We start from the raw sequence: 26,560 nt of genomic DNA on the forward strand, positions 1-26,560 counted from the left end.
CCAGCAATGAGATGCATCGTGCTGGGGTAATGCTGTCCAAGGTGCCAATCACGAGCAGTGATTCTGGTGTTGAGATGCATCGTGCTGCGTCAGGTCGATGAAACTACAAGTCCGAGGCTGTATTGCAGAGACCTGCGTCGAGATGCATCACACTGAGTGGGTGCTGGAGAACCCGCCAATCAGAAGCTGTGATGGGAGGTCCAGCATTGAGATACGACATGCTGCATAGGTTCCAATGAAGCTGCTTGTCAGCAGCCTGTTGAGTCTCTATAGCTCAGGAGGATGACAGTTGACTGGCCCTTGAGACACTCTGGAAGTCTTTGGTTCAAGCAGCAAGGCATGCCTCAGTAATCAGAGCAGTCCTCAAATGGGTGGGCAGTCCTCAGACAGCAGGGCAGTGTTCAGGAAGCTGAGCAGCCCTTTTTCTTGTAGAGTCTGCAGGTCCAGGAGTGTTCTGAAGAGTGGGTGATAGGGTTCAATATGTATATCTGGTGCCAGCTTTGAAGTTGGAGAAACCTTTAGACTTCCCCCATCACCCCACATCTGGTTCTTGAATTTCCTTCCTTCCCGTGCCCAGGTCCCAAGATGTCTGGGGTGACAAAAGGCTAGTGTGAAGTTCATTGTGAGTGCAGGAGGCAGCCCCTTTTGAAGTGCAGGTATGGTAGGCAACAACTTTGTCATCACCCATCCTGTCAGGATGACCCATTCTACCAACACCCAGTCCCTCTCTGTGACACTGTCTGGGAGAAATACACAAAGGGCAACTGCCAACTACACATAGTCATGTGACCCAAGACACAGGCTGCAGGCACCAAATGTTTAGAGCAAGAAAATTCAAACATTCTAATAGTGGCATTTTCATAGTTGTGACTTAAAATTCGACTGTACCAATAAAGAGGATTTTAGAATACAATTCTCTATAGCCCAATATAACATCTCTACCTGTTCCCAAGCAAACGTTATCACTTATTAAATATAATAAGGTAACCCAATGTTATCCTATGGGAGAGGTAGGCCTTGCAGTAGCTTTTCACTACCAGGACATGCAAATGTTATAAGTACATGTCTGAATTTTTAAGTACAATGATTCCTGCCCTCTGGGTTGTTTATGGTCTATCCTGGGGGTGATGTATAAGTATTAAAAAGGGAAGGTTTAGGATTGGCAAAATGTATATTTTGTGGGTCAAAATGTTTAAAACTGCACACAGGCTACATTGGCAGGTCTGAGACATGTATTTACTTATTTATTTATGTATCAAGTTCTATAAAGCGCAAATTTGACCTGAAGGTATCAGAGCACTTTACAGAGTTGAGGTTATATGAGTTACATATGGAGTAGATAAAATTACATGGAGTAAATAAAAATACAGCGCCACAGTATATTCAAGTGGTGTAAAATAGACAGTAGGATATGTGGACGATATAGTCTTGTGGTAGGTATGGCGTGTTTTACAAAGGTGGGGAGAGTGGGGGGGAGTGGAGACACAGTTTTTCCCCACGGTAGTATATACTGATGCTCAGATTTATTTTTAGAGTGTGGGTTAAGCGCACCAGGCCAGTCAGAAGGCTTGGGGGGGTTAAGGTATTTATTGAGAGGTAGAAGTTTACGTTTCTTCTTGAATTGATGGAAGGATTGAATGTCAAGTAGATCCTGAGGCGGCGAGTTCCAGATTATAGGAGCATTCGGGGAGAAGGAGCGAGTGTGAGATTTCTCTGTCTTGATTTTTGGTCGAATCTGGAGTAGAGTGTTTGAGCAGCAAAGAGGTCTCTTTTGGGTGGCTTTTGATAGTTTGCTTATGAGATAGAGTGGTTTTCCATGCAGAGAGCTTTGTGAGTTATGCAGGAAGATTTGAGTATACATTGATTGATAGCCACTTGAGTTTCTTGAGAGTGGGAGTGATGTGTTTCCAGCGACGCTCTCCCGACAGTAGTCTGGCCACTGCATGGAGTGTAATTTTCAGTGGGGATGAGTGTATTTTTGGGGTGCCTATGATTATTGCATTACCATAGCCCACCTTGGAGAGGACTATGGCTTGTGCCACCATCTTTAGGTCCTCGATGCGGATGAAGGATTTGACTTTTTAAAGGTGTTTCAACATGTAGAAGGCACATTTTGCTGAGGCATTAATATGTTCTTTCATGTTCAGGTTTGTGTCAAGTGTAATTCTCAGGGATTTGACTGTGTTTGAGATGGATAGTTTGCAGTTCAGTGCAGTGAGGTTGTTGAGCCAGATGTCTACAGGAGAGGGCTTATCCTTTGGTTGGATGAGTAGGAGTTCGGTTTTGTTTGGGTTGAGCTCAAGATGGTTGCTGGTTAGCCAGGACTGAACTGTGGAAAGAGTGCAAGCCTAAAAGCTCCAGGGCCTGACGGTGTACCCATTGACCTATTTAAAGGGAATGTAGATCTCTGGGCTCCCTTACTGGCAAATGTTCTAAATGCTTATACTAATTTGGGTTTCCCTAAAACATGGAAGGAAGCGATAGTCATTCCAATATTTAAAAAAGGAGATAGACAAGACCCAAAATGTTATCGCCCAATTTCTCTGTTAGATAATTTAATGAAGGTTGCTGGCAGGGTGTTACTAACCAAACTACAAACCTGGTCCAAGACTAACGGGATACTTTCAAAATTCCAATATGGTTTTAAGTCGGGGGTGGGAACCATAGAGCAGGGTTTAAACCTGTCCCTTATAATAAACAAATATATTGGATCAAAAAAAGGGAACTTGTTCCTGACATTTGTCGATTTAACTTCGGCTTTCGACTGTCTGGATCATGGAACCCTGTGGAAAACCCTGACCAATATGGGGATAGATAAAAACATCCTAACTTTTATCCAGGAACTTTACAGAGATGCAGGAGCTACGGTGAGATATGGCAAAAATGGCGAACAAACCAGAAAATTCCCAATTGCAAAGGGCGTTCGCCAGGGTTGCATCCTTGCACCGTTTTTATTTAATTTGTATATAAACGAGGTAGCAGACTCGATGAATGACCTGGAGGTGGATTACCCCAAGATAAACGGACTTGCAGTCCCGTTATTGCTATACGCTGATGATGCGGTGATTATGGCCCGCACTCAGCGGGGACTCCAAAAGGCACTAACAGGCTTTGCAACTTTCATGAGCTCTAGAGGCCTTATAATAAATGTGGGGAAAACTTTCACGATGTCATGTACAACGAGAAAAAAAGTACCAGACTGCAAAACCTTTGTTAATAATTCAAAGATAGCGATGTCGAAAACTTTTTCCTATTTGGGTATCATTTTTAATAATAGGGGGACATGGTCTGCCGCGGTTACCTCCCGAAACCTGGCTTTTGCCCGCGCAATAGGGGCGGTTAAGCAATTTGCTAAAAAACTGGGCGGGAAACCGGTAGACACACTACTTAAGATCTATGCAGCTAAATGTGTGTCCACAGCTGTTTATGGGGCGGGGATTTGGGGACTTGCAGATAGTTCCGAAATTCAAAGGGTGGAGAATGCCTTCCTGAGGTACCTCTTAGGAGTCCCGCGTTCCACATCTACTACTATCTGCCACAACGAACTGGATAGACCTCACAGTAGTGACATTATAAAGATAGCGCCAGTGATGTTGTGGCATAAGATCTGGACATGCGAGGACACAACCTTTAATAGGGAGGTAATTCAGGATTGCCTGCAGCAAGGAAATGGCGCTAAACAACCTTGGCTAGCCTACGTTAAAAAACTCTTGAACTCCATCGGCAACCCAGAACTCTTTTCAGACCCAATATCATGCGCCCAAATCCCCAAAAAAGCACTAAAAGAGACGTGTCTTGGCCTATTGGAGGAGAGGAGATACTATTTAGATGGGAATAAATCTACCATTATAGCCCACCGCCAGATTTTGCACGAACATGGTTTACATCCTTATCTAGCGCCAAATATCTCCCCTTACCATAGAATGCTGTTGGCTCGTCTGAGGACAGACTGTTTTTTCAGGTTAATAACGTTCCCTACACCGAATGATTGGTCAGTGAAAATGATTAATTGCCCGTGTGACGGAATAGCCACCCAGTCTAACATACATTGCATATTGTTCTGCAAGTACTATCAATGGGGTAGGAAAAAACATCTATTGCCTCTGTTAAAACTGTGGGGCCTGAGAAGCTGTAAAGCAGCTCTCCACAGATTGTATCTGCTTCAAGACGAATGTGCTATTGGAGTGATGATAAAATTTCTGTCGTTTATTATAAAATGTAGAGGGTCTATGAGAAGTGATTAGAAGGTTGAGGGTTTGTAGAAGTATTATTTTGTGCCTAATAACATCATATAATACATAAATATGTTATATTTACCTCGACCCTTCTATCACCTTTTAGTATGTAAATAACACTGTTTTAACCGCATTTTTGTAATGTTTGCTTATATGGTGTTTTGTCAAATACCGAATAAAGCTATCTTTGAAATTTGAAATTTGAGTGCTGTTTAGGTACTGGATGTCTTTGGCCGACGAAATTTTAATGTAGAGTTGGGGGTCATCTGCATGGAGATGAAAGGCAATTCTGACTTGTTTCAAGATCATTGCTGCAGTTCCATATAGAGGTTGAATAGAGCAGGAGAGAGGGTTGATCCTTGAGGAACTCCTTGTGTGACTGGTGTTGCTTTAGAGGTAAAATTCTTTAACTTGATTAGCTGTGATTGCTGGTTCAGGAAGGAGACAAATCACTGAAGGACAGTTCAGTTGATGCCTGCATGCTGTGAGAGGGTGTTTAGGAGGATGTCATTGTTGACTATAACAAAGGCAGCCAAACGGTCCAGGAGGACAAGGAGCCAGGCCTGGCCATCGTCCAGGAATCTGTGAAGGACATCAGTGATGTTCAGTATTGCATTCTCTGTACTGCAGGCTGTCCTGAACCCAGATTAAATGAGTCATGCAGGTTTTTTTTTATTCTGTTGTTGAGTTGGGCAAGCACACACGTTTCAGTGGATGTGGCAAGGAGAGGGAGATTTGCTATAGGTCTGTACTTGTTAAGGTTGTTCAGGTCAGCGTCTGGCTTTTTGATGAAGGGGGTGGCTTGCCCAAGTTTAATTGAGGTCAGCAAGGAGCACTCGCCAAGGAGGAGTAAATGGTTTTCATCTATATGGGAGAGATGATGTGACTGAGATTTTCGACAAGTGCAGCAGGGTGGGGGTCTGAGATGTGCGAAGTTGGCTTCAGGCAAGCAAGTTATTTGAGGACTTCTTCCTCAAAGATATAGCCAAATTCAGTCCAAGCTGCATCATTTGTCAGTTGCAAAGGGTTGGGGTTGGAGCTCTGGATTATTGATAGGAGGAGATAGAGAAGAGAACCATTATTTGGAGGCACGGCCTTGGGTGGACCCTCACTGCTGCTGTGGGTCAACCTTGGTGTGGCACAAGCGAGAATTCAATGTTAGCTATTTATTTGGAGAAGAATGTTGTGAATTCTTCGCAGCATTCAGTAGAGTCAATAATTAGGTGCTAAGGGAAACGGGAGGTTTGCTGTTTGATGATACTGAAAAGTTCTTAAGGAATTTTCCTAGATCTGTCAAGCTGGACCCGGAAGAAGGATGCTTTTTCTCTGAAGATGTGTTTCTTCTAATTTTGGCTTTCAGCTCGGAGGATCGAGAGATTGGTTAGAGAGGGCTGCTGTTTCTAAATTCTTTCAGCCAACCAGAGCTGTTGCCTTTCCTTTTTGAGGTCTTTATTGAACCAGGATCTTGAAGGGACAGTTCTTGATTTCTTGAGTTTAAGTGTGGTGAAAGGTTCTAGGTGTTCTGGCATTCTTGTGCTGTAATGGGTGGTGAGGTCATTGGCAGAGGTGAGGTCGGGTGGAGGTAGAATTTGGGCACTGACTAATCCTTCTAAGTCTTCTTGGGGGACTTGATGTATGTTCCTCACTCAGTGCTTGGGATAGGTAGTTTGGGGATGAGCCTTTGGTTGGATGGCATTGAGATCAAACAGAACAATATGGCGGTCAGTCCAGTCAGAGGGCAGCATTGAGTGGAGGGATACAGTGTTTTGTTTGGAGATTATTGTGTCAAGGGTGGAGTCTTTGGCGGCGGTTTGCTCATTCTACTGTTGGGTGAGATCGGTCACTTCCAGGAGCCAAAACAGGACTTGTACTACGGGATCTTTGGCCTTATTCAGGTGCAGGTTTAGGTCTCCTAGTATAATGTCTGTGTTGCTTTAAAGGACGTTTTGCATTAGTAGGTCTGCTAGATCATCAAGGAATTGGTAATTTTCACCTGGGGAGTGGTATATGGCATGACATTTGATGAGGTTGGGGCCTTTAGAGGAGAGCTGAACTTCTAGGTATTCAAAGGTGGGGTATTTAGTGCTGTGGAGGGGAGTTAAACAGAGGTCATTTTTGTGTATGATGGCTAATCCACCACCTGTGCAATCCTTGCGATTGCAACAGATGATTGAGAAACCCGGAGGGTTTGGGGCATCAATAAAAGGGGATAAGTCGTCTTTCAGCCATGTTCGGTTAGAAAGCAGATGTCAATTTTATGTCATAGGATAGTTTCAGCTATGTCAGTGGCATGCTTGGTTGCTGATCAACAGTTCGGTAGCTTGTAGCAAAGCGTAAGTGAAGGACTTGTTGACTAGGTTATATGGTAGTTAGTTGGGCCAGTGGCCTGTGAGGGTGGGAGGTGCTGAAGGTCCTATTCGTGCCCAGGATGATTGGAATCTTGCAGTGGCAGGGTTGGCTAGAGGTACTTTTATATGTGTTGATCAGCATTTTGGTTTCCCGCTGTGACATACCACTCATGGTGTGTCTGGATTTGAGGTGGTAATGAGTGTAGGAAATAGATTTCCTGGGGGTGTTGGCTGTTGGGTCTGGGTGTGTAAATGAGGCAGGGTAAGAGCTTGCCGGGGCTGCATGTGGTTGGGGCATGGTGTGGCTCATCTTTGCGTCCTTACTTAGAGACACAATTTCATCCAGAATAGTGTTGATTTTGAGTTATAGGCAGGCTAATATAGAGATTAGCTGAGAGGTGGTTGGGTCTGTGGTGGGGAGGGGAGTATAATGGGACTTGTTTGAGTCGGGATCGGGGCTACAGTGGTATGCAGCCTGCTATGGACAGAGGAGTGAGAGGATTTAGGTGTGAAAAATTAGACATGTTTTAAAAGGGCTACTTAAGTGTGTGGCACAATACGTGCTGCAGCCCTTCCAGTAGCATTTAATTTACAAGTCCTGGGTGCAAGTAGTACTGCTTTATTAGGGACTTATAAGTAAATTAAATCTGGCAAATTGGGTGAAAAGAATGTTGCCATGTTTAAAGGAGTAAGCACAACTGGTTGGCACTGGTTAGCAGTGGTAAAGTGCACTTAGCCCTAAAGCCTACATGAACAAATTTCAGCAAAACAGGAGAGGGGAAGGACAAATATATGGTTGGAAGGCCTTCCTAAGTCTGTCAGGTCTAACAAACTCCATTCCTGATTCAGGGTAAAATGTCCAGGTTTAAAGAGTTACCAAAGAAATTGTGATTCTTATTGTGCTTTAACTCCTTTTATAGCCCCATCAGAATTAAAATGGGACTCATAATCGTGGCAGAATTGGTTGGGAAGGTATTACTATTCTCCAAAGCATGTCTCTGGTCTGTCCCTCTTTTCCCCTCAGTTGTGTTATTAAAGTGAGAACTGAAGTGCAGTGCATTTCTTTCTGCAGGGAGTCTTACCTTGCATTTGTCATTTTGTGAGCCATGCCAACATTGAGTCACTTGTCTGGTAGCTGCCATCACTATTTCTTCATTCTGAGCACGTAAAGTATTCAAAAGTTTTCAACTAAAAGTGCAAAAGATAGAAATACAAATTAAACACACTTAGGTAACCCATTCATTATGCAGACATACCACGAGGCTCCAGGGCATAACAAAACCGAAGGTAAGGTGATGAAGTCTCCCTGACCCATTCCACTAATTGCCTGGTCCCTGTATTTTTTCCTACCACAGTGTACACTTTTGGGAAAATCAGATCTTCAAAAAGAATCTATCAATTTAATGCAAAACTGGTAGTCACCATTCTTTAAAAAAAGAAATAAACACTTTTACTTTATGTGAGTTATGTATACTGCTAGCCCACGTTGTTTCAGTGGCATGGCAATGTAGACAAGAGAAATACCTAAAGCATCTTCACCCAGAGAGCTGTGATGGTATGCTATTAAATAAACAAATAATTCACCATTCCGTGAGCTGCATGGTTAGATCTTTGTACTGCCTGAAAACAGGATGTGTGTTATTTCAAGATAGAGTCATAAATATATAACACATTTGTTATCCTGAGGGCTGCCTGCTTATATTCATAGAGTGCCTGCATGAGGAACATATACTATCTTAGGAAATATCACTAAATAATATCAAAAATACACTATATAAAGAGCTATATAGATCCTACTATATAAAGAGCTATATAGAGCCTACTTTTGTAGGTCATAGGGACAGGCCATATATTCTCTCAGGGTAAATTTATATTAATTGGCCTGGGTGGATTTCTCGGAGTTGTGCAAGTGACCAATAAAACTCTGACGCGCTGCGTGGAGTTCGGCAAGCAGTGGAGTGTGTTAGGTCGCACTGTTCACGCTGATGTTTAGTGCTGGGTGTTTGTCCCGGGCTGGAACATCAGCACGAATGGCACCATGCACAGCGCAAGAGGGCACTGCTTCTTTCTGCCACTTGAGTAGATGTTCTACTCGAGCAGCAGCTTCCTCAATGGGAACGGAAGGTTTCTCAACATGAGCAGTAGCCGCCATCCGCGACCGCACATGTTGAGAAATTTTGCTGGGAGGTGGTCTGGCGTAAGATTTTCCTCGCTCGCCAACTTAACATTGGCAAGTGGGGAAAATCTCTGCTCTGCCTTCAGAACTCCACAATCTACTACGAAGAGTGGGGAATGGAAAAAACTCCACAAACTCCGCGATCGGAGTGGAATTTCACGCCCAGGTCTACTAATAATCAAAGATGAAAGCTGTTAGTTCTAACCAGATAGTGTCTGGGGCAAAGCCATATATTAAGATAGGATAGATCTATATATATAGCCTAGGCATTAACTACTCTGTGACCACCATATCTACCCCATGCAGTGCCTGGAAATAGGCTGCATATTGTCACTAAATAGGTTTGGTGAATAGCCAATGTATCTGGCACCCTATCAGTTAATAGTATGGACACAAGTGCAATGCAAGAGCACCTCCTTTTAAAAGCCTACCAATAATTCCAGTCTTTAACCACCTCGCTCTCTTTCACCCTTTATCCAGGACACCTTTTCTGTGGTCCATTCTGTCTGAAACAAGAGAATTATTCTACTTTCCGCATTCAAAACTGCAAGAAGCAAGGAAACAGTCTATTGAGTAAAATAAAAGACAAAGTTGGGAGGAGAAACACACTGTTCCAGTATCAGCTGTGTCTTGACTCTTCAACACTTGATCTTCATACCCCCTCCTGGGAGACACACTCATCACTTATCTAGGACCATGGACGTCGACTCACCAAAATGCTAGGGGTAGCAGAAGTGACATCATATACCCTTTGACCTTAATTACATCACAGTAAGTGACATCACGTGACCCTTGACCCTGGTTTTTCCCAGTAACACCTCACATGACCCTAACATCACAGTTACACTCTCTTACACCCACTTGCACTAATTATTATTCATTCTCACTCACTCACTTGCATTCACTCTTAATCTCACTCACACTCACTGACACACAGGCCCAGGTTTACAAATGCTGTGCACCTTGTTTGCGTCAATTTTCTAATGCAAACCCAGCATCAAGTTTTAGGGTGTGATTTACGTTCCAACACAAATCCTGTTTTGCTTTGGATAGTATCCCAAAGTAACACAAGATTGCGCTATGCACTGCTTTGTGTTATTTTGCATCATGTGGGCGTTTCATGGGTGCTCCTTGGGCACTCCCATGCAACCACCAATGGGTTTTGATGCAAAACCCTATCTGAAAACAATTTTAGAGAGGAATTAGTGACAACATCATATGACTCTCAAAGGCAGGCATAACAAGTAGAAATGTTTTCATTTCTCCTCATTTTTCCAACCTTGCATGTGTGCTGCATTGTACAGGACACATACGAAGTCGAAAAAGACTTGAAGAAAAGTTTTTGTACTGTAAAGGGCCCCTTCCAGTACAAAAGCTATGCTTCAGAGAACGGACACGCCCTCGCACTATTGTTCAAGTGTGTGTGCGCTGGTGCGTGGCTGCTAATAGTGCACCAGCCCACAGGGAGAGACACAATGCACCTTATCGTATTTGATATTTTGCATTGTTCTCTCTCCTTTTGATGCAAGGCAGTGCAGCAACTTCGATGCAGCATTGCCTTGTCAAAAATAATAAATCCGGGCCTCAATCTAAAAAAATCTCATTCACTACATGTCAGTAACTCTCACTCACTTTCACTCACACACACATGCTTACACATACAGACACATGTTCGCACATAAACACGCTCTCTCTCACTTAAACACACTCTAACCCGCAAGCACGTACACAACATACGTTTAAAACCATTTTACTTACTTGCAGCTACCACAAAAGGTCCGAATCCAGCTGAGTGGTTCGTTATTTATTACACTAATACTGAATAATGGAATATTATTCACTGTTAATATAAAGCACTCCATAGTGTTCTTGGCACTGATTTTTCTACCTCTGATACCAGGCGCCACCAAGGAACTGCCAAGGGTTGCACGTATGAAGCCAGGGCCCGCAGCTACGACACCCGGCGACCCCTAAATGACATCCATGTTTAGGATTTAAGCAGTGTTGTTTGCTGCAGTGCTCAGTTTGTAAAAAATGAAAACATTAGTGCATTGGCCCGAAACTCCGTAGGAGGGTGCTACTTAAATCCTACAGTACTGCTGCACACAGCCGCTATGGACAAAGACCAAAGTTGGATTGCTTTTAGCAAGCATGCCTTCCTCAAGAGTGTTTGGCGGAGGGTCTCGACCAAGAAAAAATTTGAAAAAGTTAGGTCAAATACAGCATTTACATCCCCACTTTCACTTAAATTTGGCAAACCACGATAGGCCTTGAAAGAGAACTATAAAGCTGCACCCCTTTAATTTTTTATTTTTATTTTCTAGCTTTGCATTTTGAAAATCATTCAGTTAAAAAGTCATATGTGATGTTGTGAGTTGACCAACTTTGCAAACTTGCACACCCCTATTTGCAACATAAACAGGGTTTTTAATAGCACGAGGAGCAGGAAGTAGGCGTCCTAAAACAAGAACATTACCCAGATGATTTCTTTTTTTTAACTTATTTAAAAATGTTTCATATAGCGAGAACAAGACCCCTGGGGGTATCAGAGCACATTACAATTGAGCGAGAAAGAGGAGACTTGTAGAGAAGACAACAAGGTAAACAAGAAGGTGCAAGAAGAAGTAACTCCAGGACAACATATCAAAATAAAATCGTAACAGTCAAATAATACACAAGGGTGAGGGAAACGTGTCATAGAGGGCCTGGAGATAGGAGGCTCTAGGTTAACATAGCACTTTACAATTGTGCTAGAAAGAGGAAGCCTGAGGAGTCATCGACAAGATAATCACGAAAGGTACAAGCAGTAGTAACTCCAAACCAACAGATCAAAATACAATCATAACAGTCAAATATTAAACAAGGGTGAGGAGAGCATGTCATAGAGTGCCTGGAAAGCAGGTGTTCAAGGGCAGGAATTTGTTAATCAATAGCACTTTAACTTCATTTTTGAAAGATGCGTCGAGGGGTTCAGTCTGATTTCAGGGGGCATGGATTTCCCGTTTCTCTGGGCAATACCAGAGAAAGCACGATTGTACGTTTTCTTTTTATGGAATTTCTGTGGCTTCAGCAGCAAGGTGCTGGCACTTCTAGAGGATCTGGAGCCACCAGATAGCACAGGTTTTTGTTGGAGGTATATCATGCTATTAAAGTGTAAGGCTTTATGGGTCATGCAGGCAATTTTTAGTTGTCTCCTTGCGTCATATGGGAGCCAGTTTAGGGATTTCAGCTCAGTCATGATATGGTTGTTTCTTTTAGATCCTGTAAAGAGTCATGCAGCAGAGTTAAGAGATGCCTTCAATGGAGCCATCTTATATCTAGGAAGGCCACAGAGGGCTGCGCTTCCATAATCACCAGGGCTTGCACAGCAGACTTGAAGTCATTGAGGGTGAGGAAAAGTTTTTTTTTGCTTAAGATGCTCATTTGGAAGTTTGTTTCTTTGGTGAGAGCACTGACATGCTTCTGCATGTTCAAACACTTATCTAGCATTATAGCCAAGTGTGCTCATGCAGTCAATGATGTGTGGTATGCAATTAAGAGCTGTTAGTTGATTCATCCATTCTTCGATGGCTGGTGACTGTTTGGGCAGGGCGATTAAGAGGAATTCTGTTTAAAGAGCGTTTAATTTAAGGTGATTGAGGGTTAGCCTATTTTGGGTTTTCCGTAGAGCTGTGTTGAGGGACCTGGTGTCCTCAGGGGAGGAGACCTTCAGGTACAGTTGGGTGTCATCGGCAAACATATGATAATGGATGTTAGATAATTTCAAAATTTCATTTAAAGGCCCCATGAACAAATTGAAGAAGGTGGGTGAGAGCATGGACCCCTGTGGTACCCCGAGAGTGACTAGTGAGGGATTATACAGGGGCTGGTTAACCTTGAAACTTTGAGTTCTATTGTGGAAAAATGAGGCGAACCAATTTAGGACAGGCCCATCCTATTTTTCAATAGGTTGAGTAGGCTGTCATATTTAACTGTATCGAAGGCTGAAGATAGGTCAAGGAGGATCAAAAGGCAGGATTCATTCTGCTCCAGCATTTTTAGCGTGTCGTAAACAATGTGAGTAAGAGCGGATTCAGTGCTGTGACCATGACAGAGCCAGATCTGAAGTGGTCTAACAGTCGGAATTGTTCTATGTGGTTACATAGTTGGACGTGGACACATTTCTCGAGGAGTTTCACCAGAGTCGGAATGTTGGAAACTGGATGGAAGTTGTGTAGGTCAGTGTGATCACGCAGTGTTTTTTTTTAGAATAGGGGTCACTAGCCCAGTCTATAGGCAGTCAGAAATAGAGCCTTGAAGTAGTGAGGAGTTGACTATCTTGGTCCAAAGTGAAGTTTAGATGATTTGATCTCACTGAAGAAATTAGATGGCAAAGGGTCACTGAAGTGGTTTGAGGGTCTCAGTGCTGCAAACGTTTTGAGAATGATGTTGTCATCCAAGGTTTTGAATAAGCTTCACAAAGCGTTGTTTTGGGGGTGAGAAACCGGAGTGAGCAGGGGCACAACAAACGGAGGAGGAAAAATGCTGATAGGTGGTATGATCTGCAAGTGCTCCAATGCAGTCCGCAAATTATATTCCATATTTGTTGTCTTTTCAAGGAAGAAGGCAGCAAATTCCTCACAGTTTGGCTGCGGACAGGATCCCACTGGGGAAAGGTTAAGTTGTCTATTTGATTGAAGCTTGATATGTTCAAACAATTTTTTGGGTCTATTTTTAGCTTCTCTAAATGGATTCTGAAGTAATTAGCTTTAGAACTTCTAATGTGTTTGTTCTAGATGTTCCTCAATGATCTCCGATGTTTGAGATGTTCGGGGACAGAGAGAATCTCCACAATTATTCCACTGGTCTCAAATGTTGTCTTTCTACATTTAGACTACCATTGTACCAAGGTTTGAGACTATTGCAGACATTCTTTGTAGGTGTAAAGGGAACAATTGAGTCTAAAATGTTTGTCATGGAGCGGTTGTAGTGCTCTGTAAGGTCATGGACATCGTACATTACTGAGGAATCATTCAGGTTAATGTTTAGCAGGCTTCTCCAGTGTTTGGGTTTCTATAGCTGAACTTTATTAGTTCTCATGGGGCCCGATTCACAGAACTAACTTAAGACAAAATCCTAAACGTACTACTTTTGGTATTCACAGAAGTTAGGATTTTGTCTTAAGTTTGTCTTAAGACAAACTTAAGACAGACTTAAGACAAACTTAAGACAGACTTAAAACAGTCTTAAGACAGACTTAAGACAAACTTAAGACAGTCTTAAGCCAGACTTAAGACAAACTTAAGACAGACTTAAGACAGTCTTAAGACAGACTTAAGACAGTCTTAAGACAGACTTAAGACAGACTTAAGACAGTCTTAAGACAGACTTAAGACAAACTTAAGACAGACTTTGTCTTAAGTTTGTCTTAAGTCGGTCTTAAGACTGTCTTAAGTCTGTCTTAAGACTGTCTTAAGTCTGTCTTAAGTTTGTCTTAAGACAAACTTAAGACAAAATCCTAACTTCTGTGAATACCAAAAGTGGTAAGTTTCAGGATTTTGTCTTAAGTTAGTTCTGTGAATAGGCCCCATAGATTCTTTGATGAGGAAGGTGATACAGTGGTGGTCTGTCCAGTCACAAGGGATGATAGATTCAAGCTGAATGGAGTTGGCCTTGCCAATGATTAGATCTAAGGTTGCCCCCTTGATGTGAGTAGGACTGTTGCATATTTGGATTAGGTTGAGGTCCACTTGGAAGGTTTTAAGGCAGAGTCATTCATGTCATTCCAGTGGAGGCTAAAATCTCTGAGGATGATCCTGGTTCCATGAACATCCAGCGGTAGAAGATAAAGCTCCTTTTCAAACCTTCGAGGAGAGTTGGAAGAGAACGACAGGTAAGGGTACAATTCTGGTCAAATAGAGTCTCACCATTTGAAGGGGAGAACATGAGTAGCTCCAGTTTCTCTTTCAGTTATAAGTGTTCCAGGGTGGTCGTTGGTGTGAAGGTCAATTGTAGAGGGGCGGATGGCGGAATATAGACAGGAAAATTCAGATATTGTTGATCCCATACCCGGGAGCTTCCCCTTGAAGCTCCATCCTGGTGCACATGTTTCACTAAAAGAAGTAGGGTCCCAAAACAAACCAGGTGCTAAAACATCCTCATACATTTGAATAATTATTTAATCAGTTACCTGCTCGAACAATCAGAATTAATAAGACTGTCCCATGCATAAATTTAACTTGGACTACAATTTTTAAGGTACCTATTAAAATCACATTTTCTCACTTCACCGCTTAGCAGTGACACTTCTATGGGTTTGCGTCCTCTTAACACTTACTGTGTCACATGCTGTCCAGTATTGCTTTCTATTTACATCTTAATATCTCTTTGCTTCTCTACACATTGTCAAACAATTACCATGTTCATTACCCACCTTGTCTTGTATCTCACAGTGAGCACACCTTTCCTGACCTACTTCTCAAGCTTTAAGAATCACTCCCTCCTTCATATCTCTTGCTATTGCCTGATTGGAAAAGCACCGACACTTGCTTTTAAAAACAAATTCTAGTAACAATCTACCCTTTAAATCTTTCTATCCAGCTACCATATTATTTAGGTGGTTTAAAGAACTGCAGGGGCATGATGCCTCAACGGTGATCTCTTTTGACAGGATTCACAGTTCAGTTGTGATCGCTGTGCGCAGTGCACATCTGAAGCAGCACTTCTGGCTGCAAGGTTGCACGTCATCATACGCACTCCCTAGCCTGGTAAATACAGTTAGCCGTATGAAAATCTGCACACTCATCCCCGCTAAATGCATCATTTTTTTTGAATGATGGAATTCAGCAGTGTATCTGGAGCTGTTAGACTTGGCATCTTTTGGCGTGTTTCCCCTAAGTTTTTGCTTGCTGAACTCCCGGGTTTGACTCTGTTTTCGCTGGCACAGTGTCTCTGCACACTTTTCTCACTGCTGATCAGTGGTAAAGTGCAAGTGCTCCTGTTGTAAACTGTGCTATGGATTGGTGTTTCCATGATTGGCATATTTGATTTACCTGTCAGTCCCTAGTAAAGTGCATTGAGAGTGCCAGGTCCTGTAAATCAAATGCTGTTAGTGGGCTGCAGCACTGGTTTGTGCCATCCACGCAAACGGCCTGAAAATATAACTCTGGCCTGCCATTGCCGAGCCTGTGTGCAGTCTGGGACTGCCATGTCGACTTGGCAAGTGTATCCACTTGCCAGGCCCTAACCTTCCCTTTTCTTACATGTCAGTCACCCCTAAGGTAGGCTCAAGGTATCCCTGTGGGCAGGGTGCAGTGTATGTGAAAGGTGGGACATGCCCTGGTGTGTGTGGCATTTCCTGATAGTGAATTACTGCCAATATTGGTTTTCACTATTGCAAGGCTACCTGTTCCCATAGAACAGAATGGGAAGTTTGTTTATGGCATCTTATAAACATAACTGGCCCTGGGAACTAGGTAGAAAAATAAAGTTTAGTATGCCTGAACTCAGAATCTAAAGATGCATCTTTTAGTGAAGGTGATGTTTACATTCTGTGCTTGAAAATACCACTTTTAGAAAGTAGGTATTTTCTTGCTCAGCCATATAGTAGGCCTCTGCTGGGGTTGTGGATTGACTGTCTGGGTTTTGGGTGACAGGGGCTGGGGCTGGGGACGAGCCGTGGCTCCAGATAGTCTTGATGGGTCAGAAAAGGGCTGAAAAGACCTGGGCTGCATTTAGAGTAGGGCGAGGAGATTTCCTTTCACCTGAATGGGCCTGGTCTGCCTCTGACAATGACATCCCCACCTTCTGCCAGGAAGCCACACCAAAGAGGGCAGAACTGGTTCTGGCTGGGCACAGACACTCTCTGCCTGAGAAGACAAAGGATTTAGGGCTATAAAAAGTGGGGCCCAAACCCCTGGACTTTAGAACTCTTTTGGACCAAGAAGAAGAGCTGGAGAAGCTGTGAGGAAGAACTACCACTTTGCTGTGTGCTTTGCTGTGTTGGCCTGCAGTGGCTGCTTCATCTTGGGCAGTGAAAGGACTGGACTGGACTTCTGCAATCTATTCTTGTGAGTTTTCCCAAGGGCTTGAGGTAGAGCATGCCCCCTGTTCAAGAAGTCTCAGGAACAGCAAAGACTTCAAGTTCTTCTGCCCTCAGCACTGGGGACTGTGTGTTTTGTGCTGCAACAGAAGAAAAAGCAACCTGATGCCGTCTACGATGCCGCTGCCGACTCCGTGTCCTGAAGGCACCGTAGAGGGCACAGCTGCAACGCAACCCTGGTCCCACCGATGCCGCCGGCTGATGCCGCCACAGAGCCGCTGCTCGCTATGGCGACCTGTGGGCACCGCACTCCACATCGCCTCACTTCACATTGCCACCTTGGTATCCCCGACGACACCGCTCCAAACCGAAATTGATGCCGCTGCCTGCACTGTGGTTCGAAGGTACGACACACTGCCCTCATCCCACACCGCAGCCTTGGCTTACCGACGCAGGTGCCATCGACTCCAGTTCGCAGGCCGACAACAGCACTTCAGCAACGACGACAACGCTGTTTGCACCGTGACCTGCCAGCACCGCGACGAGCACCGCATGACTTCGCACTGCGAACCTGGTCTCACCGATAACACATCTGACGCCGCCACCTAGCCGCTTCTCGCACCACGACCGGAGAGCATCCCACGCCACACTGCTGTACTCCGCACCGCAGCACTCCTGACTTCAACTGCGAGGAGTTAGATCTTCAACGCGTGTAACTTCAAGGGCCCCAAGACTCCTGCACCAGCCTCCGGAACCAACGCCTGCAGACGCCATGCTTTCGGAAGCTCAACGAGAGGTCACAGACGGCCTGCATTTCTAAAGGTACTGTTTTGTGGGTCTTCCTGACACCATAGCTGGCCCGCGACACCACGGTCAGCCAGAACTGTTTGGATTTGTTTGTTCATGACGCTGTGATAGCCCCAGAGGGAGCTATCGACTTCAAGGAACTTTTTTTCAAAGTTATTTTGATAACTGAAGATTTCTAAGTACTGTATTGTGTTTTTTAAAAATAATTGTTGGTCTTCTCTTAAGTATATAAAAAATATTGGATATTTTTCCAAACAGGTGTGGTGTCCTTTCGTAGTGCTTACACTGTATTACTGTTGGTTATGTGCAAATGCTTTACACACTGCCTCTAAGATAAGCCTGACCGCTTGTGCCGAGCTACCAAAGGGGGTGAGCAGGGGTTACTTTAGGAGTGTAACTCCCTTATCCTGACTAGAAGGAAGGGTCCCTACTTGGACATGGTGCAAACCATTGTCAACCAGAGACCCCCATTTCTAACATTGGTTGTCAGCGGTGAGGATAGGACTTGGGTTTGCACTTGACTTGCAGTGATTGGTGTGCACTACTACCATATCGCAGACCATTACGTACCACACATTGGTTATTTCTTTTTGGCCTATTTTTGGTCTTGCCAGATTTCTGAGAACTTGAACTTGCTACATCATCATGCCTGAATCAAGAGCATAATCTGCTGCATCTTTGGAAGTGGCCTTTAAGGAGGATAGGTTGGAATCCTATAATGTGAAAGAATTGAAGGTTATTTGCAAAAACCTAAAAGTCCAAGTCAGAGGCCTCACCAGGAAGGAGGAGCTACATAAGGCGCTGGGAGCCTGGGTAGCAGCCAGACATGCCAGCGAGCAGTCTGGAGATCTCAGTGGAGAGGCGGAGAAGCCTATTAGTAAGGTAGATGTGCTTTTGGGAGGGGGAGAACCCTCCAGGACAGGAAGCAGTGGCCTGTCCGCAGAGGAGTTGGAGGACAGGCGGGAAGTGAGGAAGTTCGAGTTGGAAAAATCAGGATGGAAAGTGAGAGGGAAGACAAAAGGACTGTCATAAAAGAAAGGAAGATAATCTTAGATCATGAGCGAAGTTTTAAGGAGAGGGAGCTAAGGAGTGGGCCCAGCTCAGATGGTGGCAGCAATTTGTCAGGGCAGTCAGATAGCATTGTGCACACCCCCAAGAATGTAGGCAAGGAGTACAAGAAGGGTGATGACATACAAAGGTGGTTTCAGGGGTATGAGGTGTCTATTCATATGAATGGGGTTCCTGAAAAGAATTGGGGGGCAGGGTATTGGCCTCTCTTCCCAGAAGAAGCCAGGCATACTCTGATAGCTTTGGGTAAGGGGCAGAACCTCACCTATGCTGACATGAAAGACGTTCTCCTCACCAGGTATGGACTCACTCCTGAAAAGTACAGGGATCAGTTTGGGTCTAGTAAGGAGTCTAATGCCAAAACTTGGTTGGAATGTGTGGATTCGTTCTGCAGGTCTCTGGATGGCTGGGTGAAGGGCAGTAATGTAACAGATTTTCAGGATCTCTACAATTTGATTGCATGGGGGCACTTGGCTAGTCTATGTTTTGTAGAGCTGCGCCAGCACTTGGTTGACAGTAAGCTGACTGACCTCAGGAAGCTTGCTATGGAGGCGGACCGCTGGATGAGTACCAGGGTCCTCAAGAAAGTGTTTGAAGGAGACTCAGCCAAAGGTGGACAGGGTCCCCATTAGAAAAGTGGGGGAGACAAGGGTAAAGGACATGAGTTCTCTAAAGGGCCCACAACTAACACCCAGGGTAAATCTTCCCAGTCCCCCAGTAGATAAGAAACAAAGGGTCTCTTCAGGAAAGCCTGCTGAGACTGGCCCCTGCAAATGTTTTGCATGTGATCAGGTGTGTCACTTAAAGGGGGACCCCAAGTGTCCCAAGAGGGCACAGCCATCCACCGGTGGGCGGTCCATAGTGTTGGCTAGTGTAGCGCTTGGGGAGGTGGGGTGCCCACAGGAGGGTGGGGATCCCGCAGAAATGACACTTGTCTCACTAGGGGACAGTGAGATGGTCCCAGGAAACCAGGTGCCCTCTAACACAAAGAAATACAGCACCTGGATGACCTTCAATGGGAAAAGGGTAGAGGTTGTCAGAGATACTGGAGCCAGTGTGACCTCAGTCCGGTGTTACCTGGTCTCTGAAGAGCAGGTAGTCCCAGGGGCATTCCACCAAGTAGTTGCTGTGGACACCTCGGAGCACCAGTGTATGGTGGCGCAGGTTCCCTTTGAATAGGAGGTCTCAGGTCCCTTGAGGGTGGTTGTGAGCCCTACCATGCCTGTAGATTGTCTGCTAGGTAACGACCTGGAGCAGTCCTTATGGAAGGATGTTGAGCTCAGGTCTCACTGGGAGATGCTTGGGTTGCCAGAGTGGGCATGCGTGTCCCGAAACAGTGGCCAAGGTCCCTGCCAAGAGAAAGGGCAGGGGGAACGGGAAACCGTCCCCTGAAGTTCCCACGGACCAAGAGGAGGCGGACCTTGAGGGGGATGCCCCGGTGCCTACAGGGGAACAAGTAGCTGAACTGGGGGACATCTATGAGCTGACCCATTGGCAGCAAGAAAGGGGTCCCACCAGGGAAAAATTCTACAGGGAGCAGAAAGAGTGCCCTTCTCTGGAGGGTCTGCGGCGGCAGGCTGTAGACCAGGCAGCTGGTGATCAGGCCGGATTACATTGGATCTACTCGGAGAATGGTCTCCTATATAGTCAGCATAAGGTCACTGAGCCTGGGTCAGCCCATGTGCTGGTGGTACTCCAGTGCGGGACAAGACCTTTGATATGCTTGTCACCCACTTCTTCTAGCCCCAAAAGCGAAGGCAGTCGGATGGACATTGTAGGTCTTGCCAAACTTGCCAGGCAAGTGGTAAGAGTGGGAGGAAGGTCAAAGCTCCTCTCCAACCTTTTCCAGTTGTTGGAACACCCTTTGAAGTGATAGACATTGTAGGGCTACTGGATCCCAAGACAGTCATGGGCAACAGGTACATCCTGGTCTTGGTGGATAAAGCCACCTGGTACCCGGAGGCAATCCCTCTCAGGACAACGAGGGCGCCAGTGGTGGGCCGGATGTTAATGGGGATCTTCTTTTCCCATGTGGGGTTCCCCAGAGAGGTGGTTTCTGACAGGGGTACCAATTTCATATTCAAGTATATGACATCCCTGTGGAAGAAGTTTTGTGTAACCTACAAGTTCACCACTCTTTACCACCCACAAGGTAACGGTCTGGTGGAGAGATTCAACCAGACCTTGAAGGGCATGATTAAGGGTCTAACAGAATCCATGAGGCGTAAGTGGGACGTCCTCTTGCCATGTCTTTTCTTTGCATACAGGGAGGTGCCACAGAGGCCTCTTGGGTTCAGTCCCTTTGAGCTTCTGTATGGTCACCCTGTGAGAGGACCTCTAAGTTTCGTGAAGGAAGGCTGGGAGGCAGCTCCCAGGAAAACTCCCCAGGATGTGTTTAGTTACATGCTGGCCAAACTGCCCGCTTCAGGAAACTCACTCTGGCGAACCTAGAAGCAACGCAGCACCTAACGGATTACTAGTTACCAATGCACCAAGGATTTTCTTGGATGATCCCCAATTAAAAAAAGAGTGGTCACTAATCGCGTGGCGCTGTTCCCGCGATTTGTTGATTCTCATTATTAATACAGCCAAACGCCTTTCCGATGCTTTGCTCTTCAAAATTAAAATCAGCGAGGATGCCCTGGTAACAGAAATTAAATTAACTCTTTACAAAAAGAAACTCAAAGTGGTTAACAAAGAAATAAGTGAACATAAAGATTACCTTATGCAAAATAAGATCAGCAAACTTCAAAAGGATCTTAAGAAGTTTAGTCATGAAAGGATGTATCCCTAAATAAAGGACGATTACAAAGGTCAGGAATACTCAGACTCAGGATCTTCACGCAGTGGCCAATCAGTATCATCGGACTCTGAGGAAGAGGACTGGTCCAGCGATGGATCCAACCAAATCTGGCGGGGGAAACCAAGAAGACCCCACAGAGGTGGTTTTAACCAGAGATATGGACACCAACAGATGTATCCATGGCCAGGCCCATTTGGCCCTGTACCTTTCCACGGACCACCACAATATCCTACAGAACCCTATTACCAGCCTGATTTTAACCAACATTTTTTAGGACAGGGCGGAAGAAGAGGCAAACGAGGAAGACGTGGGAGCAGGAGAGTCCAATGGGAAGACGACAGGACTCCAATCAGCACACGGAGCCAAACTAGAGGTTAACCGCAGCCAGGCATAAGCACAATGAGAGACTAGTCGTAAACCTTACAGACATCACCCTGACAAGGGATGAAACAGCAGTCCTGGAAAAGGGACTGGGCTTTGTCCCCACTACCTACCTGGACAAGTTCTGATTACGTTGTGAACTGGGTGAATTATTTCAAAAGATCCGCCTGAAGACTTTCTTCCTGGACAAAGAGAGACCAGAAGATGATGACTGCCACACCAACTTGAGACCTAAATCTACTTTTTTTCCCCCTACCATCGTGGGTAGTAGCGTTTGAGGAAGCAGTTGTAAAAGAAGTCGAATTACTACAACCAAAGAGAGACACATTCAACAATCTGAACAATAAGGAACGTACATCCCTTAAATCCCTGAAAACCAGAACTGATATAATTATAAAGCCGGCAGATAAGGGTGGAGCTACTGTCATTCAGAGCACAAATGCATAAAGGACTGCATGTCTCTATCTTTTGGCCGATACCAACTACTACAAAAAGATCAACAGGGATCCTACACAACGGATTAAGACTACGATATCTGCACTGAAGGCAGATGCTCTCGAGAAGAGTGGATTACCAAAAAGAAGCACGACTTCCTCAACCAAGATGATCCAAGACCCCACTGTTCTACACGATACCCAAGATCCACAAAGGCAAGATACCACCACCGGGCAGACCCATCGACTTGGGTATTGGGTCTATCCTTAAACCCTTATCGAAATATGCAGACTGGTTTCTACGTCCTCTGGTAACACGCATTACATCATACGTGCAAGATACGAAACACCTCTTCAATCTCCTGACAAATATCGAATATGACCCAAAAGTGAATTTCCTGGTTTGCCTCGACGTAGAGTCACTGTATACTAATATACCCCAGACAGAAAGCATCAGGGTAGTGGAAGATATCCTCAAACAAGAAGAGTGGCAGGGGGCGGCACCCATTGACTGGATCATCACTCTGATAAGCATGGCCCTCACTGAGAACTTCTTTCAGTTTGAGAATCATCTGTATCTCCAGATACACGGAATTCCAATGGGCAGTACATTTGCTCCTAGCTTAGCCTGCTTGTTCATGAGCCATTTTGAAGAACAACACATATGGACATCCAACCCCTACACAATAAATATATGCAAATGGTACAGGTATATTGATGATATCCTTCTCATCTGGAGAGGAGATAGCTCCAGTCTTAATGATTTTACAGTCTGAATCAATAATCTGAATCCTCACCTTTGTTTCACAATTACTATGCACAGAGAAAAAATCTCCTTTCTAGACGTAACCTTAACAGCAGTAGACGGTACCCTATTGTGCTCCCTCTACACAAAGCCTACAGATAGAAACAGTCTATTAAGATTTCACACTGCACACCCGCGCTCCCTTAAGGAAAATCTCCTGGTAGGTCAGTTTTTGAGGGTACGTAGAAATTGTTCTGATCTCCAAGTTTATAAGAAAGAAGTTGAAACTCTTACCATCAAACTCAGACAAAAGAAATACCCTGCAAAGATCATAGAAAGAGCCAACAAAAGAGCACGTAATACCCCTAGAGAGGCACTGCTTGAGACCCACCAAAAGATCCAACCATATCAACTAATCTGTGTCACTACATACAATTCTTCATCTAATGATGTGAAAAAAATAATCAATAAAAAGTGGTCCATATTAACATCTAACCAACTGCCCTATGAGAAACCTATGTTTTCATTTAGGAAGAACAGAAGCTTGAGAGACACACTTGTTCACACTGACACAGTTAAAACCAAAACCAATAGTCAGTTGACACTATGGAACAATCCATCAGTCATGGGACATTATCCCTGTGGGTCTTGTGTAGTCTACCCCTTCACAGAACACACCAAAAGCCTTGACCTCGGCCTACACTCCTCATGGGAACAAAGATCACACACCAACTGTAATTCGGAATCAGTGGTCTACCTAATTAAATGCCCATGCAATCTGTCCTATATAGGCTTGACCAGTCGTAAAGTGAAGTTCGCATTAGCGAACATAGAAGCACGATACGACGTACAGTGACAGCAACAAAATTAACAGCACATTATAAAGAGAATCAACATAAGGACACAGATATTAGATGGACAATCATAGAGAAAGTAAAAGGCACGGGTTATCTGCACAAAAGACTTCTGGAACGAGAGCAGCGGTGGGTGTACCTGTTTAAAAACACATGAAAATGGATTGAATGACTCCATACCTTGGAGTCAATTGAATAAATAATTTACATCCTATGTACCGCCACCTGTAACAAGATCAGTAACGTAACGGTGTATTTCTATCACATAATATTGTATTACTTTATATGCTGGCGACATCTACAGTTTGAGGGTTGAGACACGGCCAATACTAGTTTCACATCCCTGCTCCGTTATGATACTTTTAATTGAAGACCAACTGTATACGTGTATTGAAGAGGGCAAACTGTCTTTGCACTCCATTCACATGTTTTAAATGTCCCATAAATAAGTGAATAAGGCTTTATATACGTAACATGAAAACATTGACATGCTGACGTTGAATGCCATACGCCCACGGCTAAACGTATCCAATCATTGAATCGCCCTCTAGTCAATTACACACTACATTACCCAGAAACGTAAGCTTAGAGCGTTACAAAAGGACGACGCTTTGACATCAGAATGTGGGCGTTGATCTCAATCTACAACAATTCCCGCTCCACACGGAAGTACCTAAACACTGGCCGCCGGCATCACTTTGCGAAAGCAGGGGACCGGATCCAAGTAGGTTATCGGGCGGGGCAGGACCCTTGATTACGGCATGTATAGACATAATATGCTACCGCTCCACGGAGGTACACCCCTGTTTACTTCTAATGTGGCCTTTACTTAACCTCTCCCCCCCATGGGATACACAACAGGGTTTGACTACAGGGCTACCCCCATCAAGCCTAGCGGTCCCCTGTGAAACGATTCCTCTCCGCATCATGGGTAAGAGAATGTATTTTTTTTACAAATGCAAGGGGTTCTGTCACAAATACAAACGGATTTTAGAATTTTAAAACTTCACGTTTAATGATAGCAGCTCTGCACTGTTTGAAGAGATTGACACGCGGTATTTTACATTTTGGAATGTACACGCACTGGCATGCAATTAGTGTCAGAATGCGAGCAAAATCGCCACCACACAATAAACTGCCACATAGTAATTTTGTGTTACAGATAATGATGTTGGACGAGATTGAATTATGCACATTCACTTGGCATTTCTGGTTCGGTCTCAACCAACGCACTGAAATGGGAAGTAGCATTTAGGTATTACCGATATATGCTCATATAATGTTGTGGGTTGTCTGTCTCTGTTTTCTTGTATTTCACAGATGGAGAACCACGCATGACAGATTAATTATCTGTTACATACACAAAAGGTGCAGCTACTCTGCCCTTTACAAACTGACAGGATAGGGACTCCCACCTTTCTGTCTCTCCAGGGTGGATGACCATTGCCCTGAAAAAAATCCAGGACCTATACGGCTGCTTGTGGACTGAAACATGTTGGCACTAGGGTCATAGGACCATAATACTCCCATTGACCCGTATTTTAAGATTTTTAACAACCCTGACAGACCCAAGAATAAAGGGAAACTGGGGTTCTGTCTGAGGTTTTTTTTATCTTTAATCCCCCCTGGTCTTCACTTATCAATAAGAGCTCCCAACACTGTGGATGAACCCACCCCGACTTGTAGGCATCGGGGTGACCCAATGATGAAGCATGACACCACTAGGGTGTGTGAGGGTAACTAAATAAAAAGGAACTGCTTCCTTCCCCACCTTCTGGTGAAGTTAGATGTCTATCCTCACACTAGACACTTCCCTTTTCGTAGTTGAGTTCTTATTTCTCTGACCAACTGATGGTCTGTTGGAGTATTTTTTTGTAGTTTAAGAACCTAGAAGCAAGCCAGGAAGAAATGAAGAAGTGGTATGACCAGAATGCCACTCTGGTCGAATTTTAACCTGGGTAAAAAGTGTAGGTCATGGCCCGAGTGGAACCTTGGGCCTTGCAGGACAAGTAGACTGGACCGTTTGAGGTGATGGAGCGCAAAAGTGATGTCACCTACCTGGTGGATTTACGGACTCGAGGGAACCCGTTGAGGTTCCTCCACGTGAACTGCCTCAAGCCCCACTTTGAGAGGTCCGAAGTGAGCATGCTCTTGGCAACAGATGATGGGGTGGAAGAGGAGAGTGAACCGCTCCCTGACCTCCTGTCCACCAAGGAGCATGATGGGTCAGTGGAAGGTGTGACCCTCTACCCTACCCTGACCCCATTGCAGCAGAGCGACTGTCACCAGTTGTTGGGACAGTTTGCCCCACTGTTCTCTCTGACCCCAGGTGTTACTCACTGGTGTACCCATGACGTGGACACCGGTGACAGCCCTCCTGTAAAACACAAGATTGACACAAGATTTACAGGTTGACTGACAGGGTCACGGCCAGCATCAAAGAGGAGTTCTCTAAGATGTTGGTGTTAGGGGTGATTGAGCCTTCCAACAGTCCTTGGGCCAGCCCAGTGTCTTGGTCCCAAAGGCTGCTGCACCCGGTGCCACTCCGAAACTGCGCTTTTGTGTGGAATACCTTGGGCTCAATGCCGTCACCAGGACTGACCGCACCCCATCCCCAGAGCTGATGATCTCATTGATCGGTTGGGAGCTGCCAACTTCCTCAGCACGTTTGATTTAAAGTCTGGGTACT

The sequence above is a fragment of the Triturus cristatus genome, chromosome 12 (genome assembly GCF_964204655.1).
Source record: "Triturus cristatus chromosome 12, aTriCri1.1, whole genome shotgun sequence".
Lineage (NCBI taxonomy): Eukaryota > Metazoa > Chordata > Amphibia > Caudata > Salamandridae > Triturus > Triturus cristatus.